Genomic DNA, 9,395 nt, shown 5'->3' with positions numbered 1-9,395 from the left:
CTCTCTGGTGCTCAGACAGATCCAAAGGGTACCTCCTGGCCTTTTTAAGATCACGACTGAGGTACACACCTCGCCTTAGCAAGTCGTCTGCAGATTGTTTAAAGCCGGTTCTCATGATTTGGGCAGCAGCCTGTGCAGAGGTACCATGATACATTCGGTACACTTTCCCCTCAGTAGGTTCTGACCAGCTTTGGAGACATGGCACTTCTGGATCCAAATCATCTTCAGCCCACATGTTGAAGTTCAGATAAGTGTATACAGGAAACTGCATTTGGGAGGAAAGGAAAATTTAAGCATAATTAAATAGTGGTAAAATCAATGACCTTGAATCTTTGTATGAAAAGGTTTGAGGTTAATTTAAAAAATAAATTACATCACAGTGAAAGTATAAGTAGTTTAAGTTCATGGTAACTGCTATGCTAAGAACTGATTGCTAAATCATTTAAGTGTCTTTAAAATTAATTACGAGCATAATATATTATTCTGCAATTATTTATTAAAAAATGGAGAACTACTACAATTAGTCGCCATAAAATAAACAACAAAAGGAAATGAATTAGTCATTGCTTACCTCAGAAATGACACACTTGGTCTGAATGAGTTGTTCTGAGAGTGGGTTTATAAAGAAAATGTACAGGATGTGTCTTTATGTTCGTTATATTCTTTAGGCTCTTATAGGTTCTTTTTACTTCTTATGCTTCTTATAGGTTCTTTTTATTTTGTTCTTCAGCTTGTGGCTTGCATGGTTGTTGTATGATCGTTGCCTGGTTTGTAGTTGTGGTATAACTTTTAGCTGGCTTTTTATTAGCATGTTTTGTTGAATTCTTGATTCTGATTGGTCAGAAGATGTTGATTATTTTCTATAACAGCAGTCCTGACAATAGTCCCACAACACAATCTGTCTATTAATAAACTAATCTTAAAGGTGCATTCTGACACAACACTAGAATTTGAAATATTTTGTCATGGTATGTGGTATTCTGTTGCATCGTGATGTATCAGTCAGTCAGCATTTTAACAGAATTCATGATTTTGTTTTCACATATCAATGTAGCAAAACTACAATACCCAGAATGCAATAAACAAATACGTAATTCAACCAGCGGGATTCACTCTAGCCACCTTACAGAAAAGCAAATTTCCAACCCAATTTCCAAACATATTTCCTACAATATATCACTAAATGAACCCAGCCAACCAAAAGAACAACCCCTGATAAGAAAATGAATAATCAAAATACCAAACAATCTCACTAGCACACCTGTCTTTTCTCAGAACATCATTACACTCCTGCTTCACCAATACAGTAATCGCCACAACTCTAAGTGCTTTGTGGAACGTATTTAAAATGAAAATGTTAGCACCCACTCCATGTAAGCACACACCTATATGGCACAATCCAGATCACCAACTGAGGGGAGCACCTCATATTAAATACAAAATTTAATTTAAAAAATAATAATCCGCAACCACCACTATTAACAGAAAAAATATTAAAGATCACAACTACAAAAAAATACTTCCAAAACTTTAGAAACTAATATTGCAAGATGACATAAGCATAGTACCAATAGAAAAACTGGAAAAGGCAATCCCTTATCATAAAATGTTCTGGACACAAATGTGCACAGACAGCTTTTCAATGACTAAAAGTACAGAGTTCACTTAACAAAGCAAAAAAATGGGATTAACAGACACATATTTGTATGCACTGCACAGAGAACACAGCAGAAACCTATTTGCATGCCTTGTGGTCATGACCAACAACACAGTCCTTCTGCAGAAAAAAAAAATCACTGAGCACATATCACACTGTCTGAAGTGTCACATCCCAGCATCTCCGTCACTCCGTATATTTGGAAAATCCTTCTGTAGTTAATCTTCCAAACCACAATCTGAGGTCATTACATATTGCACTAACCAAAGAAAACCATCCTAAATTGGAAAACACACAATACAGTAAACAACCCTTCTGAAAGAATATATATCAATGGAAAAATGGTCCACTTCAGTCTTTTCCACTTCAACTTTTTAAGAAACCTGGAAACCATTTCTAAAAAAATCTCACATTAGCTTAGTGAAAAAAATTTATATATATATATATATATATATATATATATATATATATATATATATATATATATATATATACACACACAAAGTCAAAAGTCATTATGTGTAAATTTGAAGTGGATATATGCACTGGAAGTTGTATTTTAAAAAACAAAACAAAGCAAAAAAGAAGAAACAGAAAAAAAATAAATATGTGCAAATACTCACTTCCCCTCAGTGTAGGTACGTAAAGGATTTTTGTGTGTTTGTGTGTATGTAAATTGGAGTTTGACATGCAACGGCATCATTTCACTTTCGTTTCTTCATTTGGCTGGTCGAGTTTATGTTTATGTAAGATAATTCCATTTTGAATCCACCTTAACTGGGTTAGCATATGTTACACCAGGCAACACCACTGGCTTCAGATGTGCTCTGTATTATTTAGGCCCTGATAAATAAAAACATAAAATTGAAGGAAGATGTACTTTCTTTTTCCCATGTGTGTGTGTGAAATCTGAATTTTTATATCCAAACATTAGATGCAAACATACATGCTTCTTTGGAAAAATAAGGTATTGTAATAACAGTAAGTAAGAACATTTTAGTTAATAGTCACAAAATGGGTACAAAGTAGAACAAGAACTGTAGAATTTGGAAATCTAAATAAGAAATAGATCGAAGTGAACTGAGAAATGTCTGTGACTTTTTATTTTGTTGGAGAAAAAAAATCTAGTTGTAACTGGATTATCTAGATCACTCTAATTAGGCAATTGTATCACACAACATATACAGTATTTGTCTTATAGCTGATATTAATGCTGTCTAATGTCGAATGTTAAAATCTAAATTACAGTAACTAACAGGCTTACAGTATCTACTTCACCAAGCAAGTGCAATCGCCACCAAAAATAGTATTAACAATTAATCATAAAACAGAAAACAAGATTTCAGTTATTTTATTTATAGTCATTTTCAGACTTGACAGAGTTCACTACATTTTACAACCACTGACAGCAACTTCAACAACAATCTATTGGTAAGAATCATGTTATGCTCTTGGATAAATTGCATCAATAACCTGAATACGTCTTGGATCCCACACACAATCTTCTTCTAGACCACTTGGAACCATGCCACATCCAGGAGGACACCAAGCAGTGTCGTACCCATGATCATGCCAGGTTTTCTGCAGAGGGTGACCTTGGCGATCGATTTTCTTCACTCTCCCAACATCGACTCTCACCCTTATAACAACTCTCTGGTGCTCAGGCAGCTCCAAAGGGTATCTACTGGCCTTTTTAAGATCACGACTGAGGTACACACCACGCCCTAACATGCCGTCTGCAGATTGTTTAAAGCCGGTTCTCATGATTTGGATAGCAGCCTGTGGAGAGGTACCATGATACATTCGGTACACTTTCCCCTCAGTAGGTTCTGAGTAGCTTTCAAGACAGGGCACTCCTGGACCCAAATCATCTTCAGCCCACATGATGGTGTTCAGAAAACTATATTCAGATCACTGCAACTGGGGGAAAAAGACAATTTAATGATAATTCAGTAGTGGGTCACAGATGTTAAATCTTTGCATTTGATATACTGTATAAAAGGTGCTGTAACTGTACTACAGTATTAACAATATACAGTATACAGTATTAATTTTTTTTTTAATTTACAAGAAAATAAAGTATACATAGCTCACCTTTGTAAAGGTACGTCCAGTCTGACTGTGCTCAGTCTGAGTCTTGGTTTATAAAGGAAACACACAGGGGTGTGTCTTCAAATTCAACGAAATAGATATTCAAAACAAACACAAAGAAGTATGAGTACTGAGTTGAGTATGAGCAGACAGTAAACAATACAATACAAAAAAACAAACTAAAATAAAAGTAAGAGAAACTAAATGAAACACAGCAAACTAAAGATTAAAATGTGAAATGACTCGAATTGAACAATATTTAGCATTAAACACTCAGGGTTGCTACTTTGAAAAACACTACCTCGAATAGTATACAAAATAAATAAGGGTTGGAAATCCTGTAACATACTATGGTCTAGAAAAAGGTAAAGATAACAGTAAAAACGAGATTTAACTAAAGTATACAGCACTGTGCAAAAGCCTTATGCACCCTATTTTTTTAGTACAAACTTTGTTATAGATTTTTAGTTTATGACTTCTACATTATTGATTCAGTACAAAACTTTTTAGATTCCATAACATTAGTTTTCCAGCACAAAATTAAATGTTACAGAAAAATGAAGGCTGCTGGGTTTTGCTGCAAAAATAAGAAGCAAATGTGACAGTCAAAGTCTCCAGAAGAACTGTGGCTGCTTCTGCAAGATGCTCATTAAAACTTACAGCTCATTTCCTTATAAAACTGCACTAATTGTACCTGAGACTACTACTAGCAAAGGATCATCACACCAGATATTTATTTTGTTTCATTTATTACTGTTTACTGCTGTATTTTTTTTATGTAGAAACATTTAATTTCATTAGTTTTGAAGGCATCTTTGCTCTACAGCATTTCTTTGCATGTGCCTAAGACTTTTGCACAGTACTGTAATTCTGCAAAAGTGATTAGAGAGAGAGAGAGAGAGAGAGAGAGAAGCATAGAAACACAAGGTGTAGTCTGGAGTACAAGTGAGTGGCAAAACAGAAGCACACAGAAAATGCAAAGGTCTGTGATGGAAAATGCAAGGCTTCGCTATGTGCTGGTATTTACATGTTGGTATTTAAACATCACTGATGAAGTATGGATATGAAATGGTAATGAGATAATAAGGTTAGCACTTAGGGGAGGTGCCAGGAAAGGATCAGTGAAAGAAGTATAGAAGAGTTTTCTTGACCAGAGTATGATTCAAGTATGATTATTATGTACTCCATCAGGTCCAGTCAAAAGTTAAAATAATCAGTGATAAGAAATTTAAATCAAAATCAAAGGCCTAAGAATGACTTTGAAACGCATTTTTATGTTAAATCAGTATTTAAGCATATGATTACGTTGGACTGTTCTAATCAATTAGAAAATAATCTTACAGAATATAAGAGAATATACACGTTTGTGAATCAAGAAAACTAAGACAAACTGATGTGACTCTAGCTTGTAGAAAATCCCTAAGCACACATTCCTCCTTCATAAATTGTATCTTTTCAGTCCAGGCTCGCTCTCATTTCTCAAGCGTGTACATACCCTCTGTACCTTTCATAGTACAAAGATACGAGTTTATATCTTTTTCACTGGTTTGATGTTTGTGGTTTCTTTGTGTATAGTTAAGTTTATGAAGAATGTTACAAAAAAAAAACCTGACTGAGCTTGCACCACAATTAAAGAGAAGTTAGAGGGATAATGAAGTAATTGTGGTAAGTGGTCAGGGGCGTGATTAAAAGAAAAAATGAGAAAACTCCACCTAATGAGATCATTGTTTTAGAATTGAATAAAAGCGTGAGTAACTGTATAAATCAGATGATCTGCAGACATCTCGGCTTTGTTGGTTTTCAATAAAGTCTGATTTTTGGCATGCAAAACCCTTTGACTTTGAAAAGTTATTTTTCTTTCATTTTGGACTGAGAAGATTTTCCACAAGAGAAGCCAACCCCAGGTGGATGGACTGGAGCTGGTCACTGGCTTGGTGTATGATCTCCTGGATGTCTTATGGATCATTTTTAAGAAATATATAAATTCAGGATAAATTCTGAATAAATTTTTATCCCTAATGAGCAAGCCAGAGGTGATGGCAGCAAGGAAAAACTCCCTGAGATGATATGAGGAAGAAACCTTGAGAGGAACCAGACTCAAAAGGGAACCCATCCTCATCTGAGTGACACCAGTGCAATTATAAACAAATCCCTTCTATAACTGTGTACTACATGGACAAAAAGTGCAATTGTGTAACAAGGAAATTCATTATAGTTTTAACACAAAGTCTATTTTGTTGAAGTTATCAACTGTATCAACTGTTGCACTTTAGTGCAAAACTGTTCGTGGCAATTGCAGTCCTAAAGCTATCATAGCAATTGTAGGCCTAAGCCATCATAGCAAAACTGTTCGTATCAACTGCAATCCAATGCCGTCCTCATGCTTTCCTCAGCAGCAGCGAGTGGTTTCCAAGTGATGAGAACTCCAACCAGATGTAGAGGATCAGGATGGATCAGGCAGGTCCAGAGAGGAGAAAGGGTCAGGATCACCGACATCTTAGGAGTAGCATGTGTAGCTCGACAGAAAGTGTGTGTGTGGGAGAGAGAGAGAGAGAGAGAGAGAGAGAGAGAGAAACAGAGATTATAAGGCATGCTCACTGTCACGTAATGGTTACTGACAGTGGACATTGTGTGCAGAGTGCAAGCAGGCACTCTGGTCATACTAGCTATAACAGCATAACTAAGGGAGCCAGAAGGTAACAAAGACATGAGGATGAGCCATAAAGTGGCCAGCCACTCCACTGTCAACAAACCTGAGTGAACGCGTGAGAGTGGAAAGGCGACAGCATCCCAACATCCCAGTTCACCAAAACACTCTGTGCCCGTGAACTCTCTGGATCTGCTCCTTTACCTAAGAACAAGCTATTTACCAAAGGCTTGACTAAGCAAATATGTCATCAGTGGTATCAAAAGCTGCACTAAGGTCAAGCAACACAAGCAAGGAGACACAACCCTGATCAGAGGCCAGTAGTAGGACATTTACCACTTTAACCAGCACTGTCTCTGTGCTATGATGGCACAGATTGACTCTAAGCATTCACTTGTCTTATCAAGTTCTTTGAGATTAGACGGCGATCCATTCATAGTTGATAACTCTGGGAGATTACGGATAAAACTCTGTGCAGTAGCTGACATGAATGTACGTTTGACACGGTAGCGTAGCAAGGTGCATATATCATGATTAAGACACATTTGAAATGAGATGAGATAATGATCTGAGATAGCTTTAGACTGTGGAAATGTGACTAAATTTTCTATATTTAATCCGAATGTTAGTATTACTGGGCCCTATTACATTCTGATTGACCCCTACTGAATCTAGAATGGATACGGAGGGTCTCAGAGGGGCTTCCAGGTTATCAAAATGAATATTCAAGTCTCAACAGTTAATGCTTTCTCTAAAGAAACAACCAGGTTAGAGATGAAATCCGCAACTTCACAAAGGAATTCAGAATATGGCCCTGGGGATCTATAAATAATAATTAGCAGAATCGACTGGGTAGACTTAATTTTTTGTGGCTACATTTGTTAGGTTAGTATAAAGAACTTCAAACGCATTGAATTTATGACTAGGTTTTTGTGTGATGCCTAGATTATCATTATAAACGTGACACCTCCTCCTCTGCCGGTTAGACGGGGCTGATGTATATAACTGTATCCAGTAAGACTAGCTTCATTTCATGCTACATACTCATTTGGTTTAATCCACATTTCTGTTAAACACAGTACATTAAACTCCTGATCAGTAATAGCTTCATTAACAATAAGCGCTTTAGACGTAAGAGATCTAATATTTAACAGTCCTAGCTTCAGATCAGAGGTGCTGGCTGTGCATTCAGTATGATCTAATTTTATGTTAATTAGGTTACTAAAACAAACTTTCTCAGTATTTCTACATTTTTGTTTGGCTCGGGGAACAGACACAGTCATAATATTTTGGAACCTAAGTGATGACTCGGTCGGTTTAGCCTGCTTGTCTGCTTGCCTGGCCTTGGCTCTGGATTGTCACCAATTAACTAGGCCTGTTCTGAGACTACGTGCTGTGCTGCAGGAAAAGAGAGCAGCACCTTTCCGAGTGGGATGGATACCGTCCCGCCCGAACAGGCCAGCCTTGCCCTCGAAAATGCTCCAATTATCTATGAAGCCCACGTTGTTTTTGGAGCACCACCTGGACATCCAGCAGTTCAGCGACCATAACCTCCTGTAAGCTACATCACCACACCACATTGGGATGGGGCCAGAGCATATTACTGCATCAGACATTGCCTTCACCAATTTACACACTTCTACAATGTTACTCTTAGTAATCTCTGACTGACAAAGGTGTATATCATTAGCTCCTACATGAATAACTATCTTTGAAAACCAATACTTGCCTAAGACCCTAAGATTACTTGCGCTCTGGCTCCCGGTATACACCTAACTAGTGCTGCTGGTGCCCCTAAAGGCTTAGCTAATTTCACATGCCTTAAGATAGAGTCTCCTTCAACCAGAGCTCTTTCAGGTTTCTCGGCAGGTGCTTCCCTGAGGAGAACAAACCTGTTGGACACATGAAGCAGAGAGGAGTGGTGCTTCCGTGGATGTTAGCTTTGGCTTTGGGATTATGCCTCCGAGTCATCACCCATATGACCGTAGCTACTCTCCCAGTCATTCCCATAATGTTCGTTGAAAATTATTTTGCTCTAAGAATGCCTTGTATTGATAGCAGGTCAGAATCTACAGATGGGAAAGTATGCTGAATGTATCATGGTGGAACAGATAAGGATCTCGTCTATGTTACCTTATACTGTATGCCTCAGGGTAAGAAGCAAACCACTGCCATTCTGTGCCATGAATTCCAAGACTCATTAGGATGGACAGAAGAGTCTTTTACCTGACTGTGTCTACTACATAAATGCTTCCAATTTGGTTTTGATAAGTTTATAACCATGATACAGTGATGATGCCAGGATGATGATTGGCTGATTAGATAACTGCATGAAAGGAGTCTTTTTGTGAGTGTCTTTGTGTGTATGAAAAATAGAGGTTTGCATGGCCCTGACTATCATTTTCACTTTTGTTTCTACAGCTCATGTTTGTGTAGGGTTGGCTCTTGTTTGCATTTTTATGAAAAACAGTATGGTTGACTGCACCAGTAACGTACTCACCATACGCTGTTTGCATAGTTCAGCAATAGTGATGCATGTGTTTGCTGAAGGTCAGCAGGTGGATACGACACTGCTTCCCTAACACAAAACAAACATACAATATATTACTATCCAATACATAGACTAAAAAAATGTGGACCTTTAGTAAACTTTACAAAAGGACCAAGTAGAAAAAGAAAAAAGTAAAGTAAGGTAGCATGTGTAAAATTTTAGCATGAGGTCAGTTATAACATGGTAAATGTTTTCTTTGCAATGCTACAGTGGTATCATTTACTGTATACATTCTTAATATTGTCCTCTTTGTGTGTGTGCAGTGACACGAAAAATTTCTGCACAGAAAATATCAGCAAAAAACATGTTTTGGGAAGTAAATTTTTTACTTCCTTACCTTGCCTTTGTCTGGCAGGTACACGTGTGATTAGTAAATAACAATGGTGGCTGCCGATTTTTAAAATAGTGGAAGCACAGGTGTCTGTTATTAAAGTATATATATTGGTGTG

This window comes from Pangasianodon hypophthalmus, chromosome 15 (genome assembly GCF_027358585.1).
Source record: "Pangasianodon hypophthalmus isolate fPanHyp1 chromosome 15, fPanHyp1.pri, whole genome shotgun sequence".
Taxonomy (NCBI): Eukaryota; Metazoa; Chordata; class Actinopteri; order Siluriformes; family Pangasiidae; genus Pangasianodon; species Pangasianodon hypophthalmus.
The sequence above is the reverse complement of the archived record's forward strand: the minus strand, read 5'-3'. Positions refer to the sequence as shown.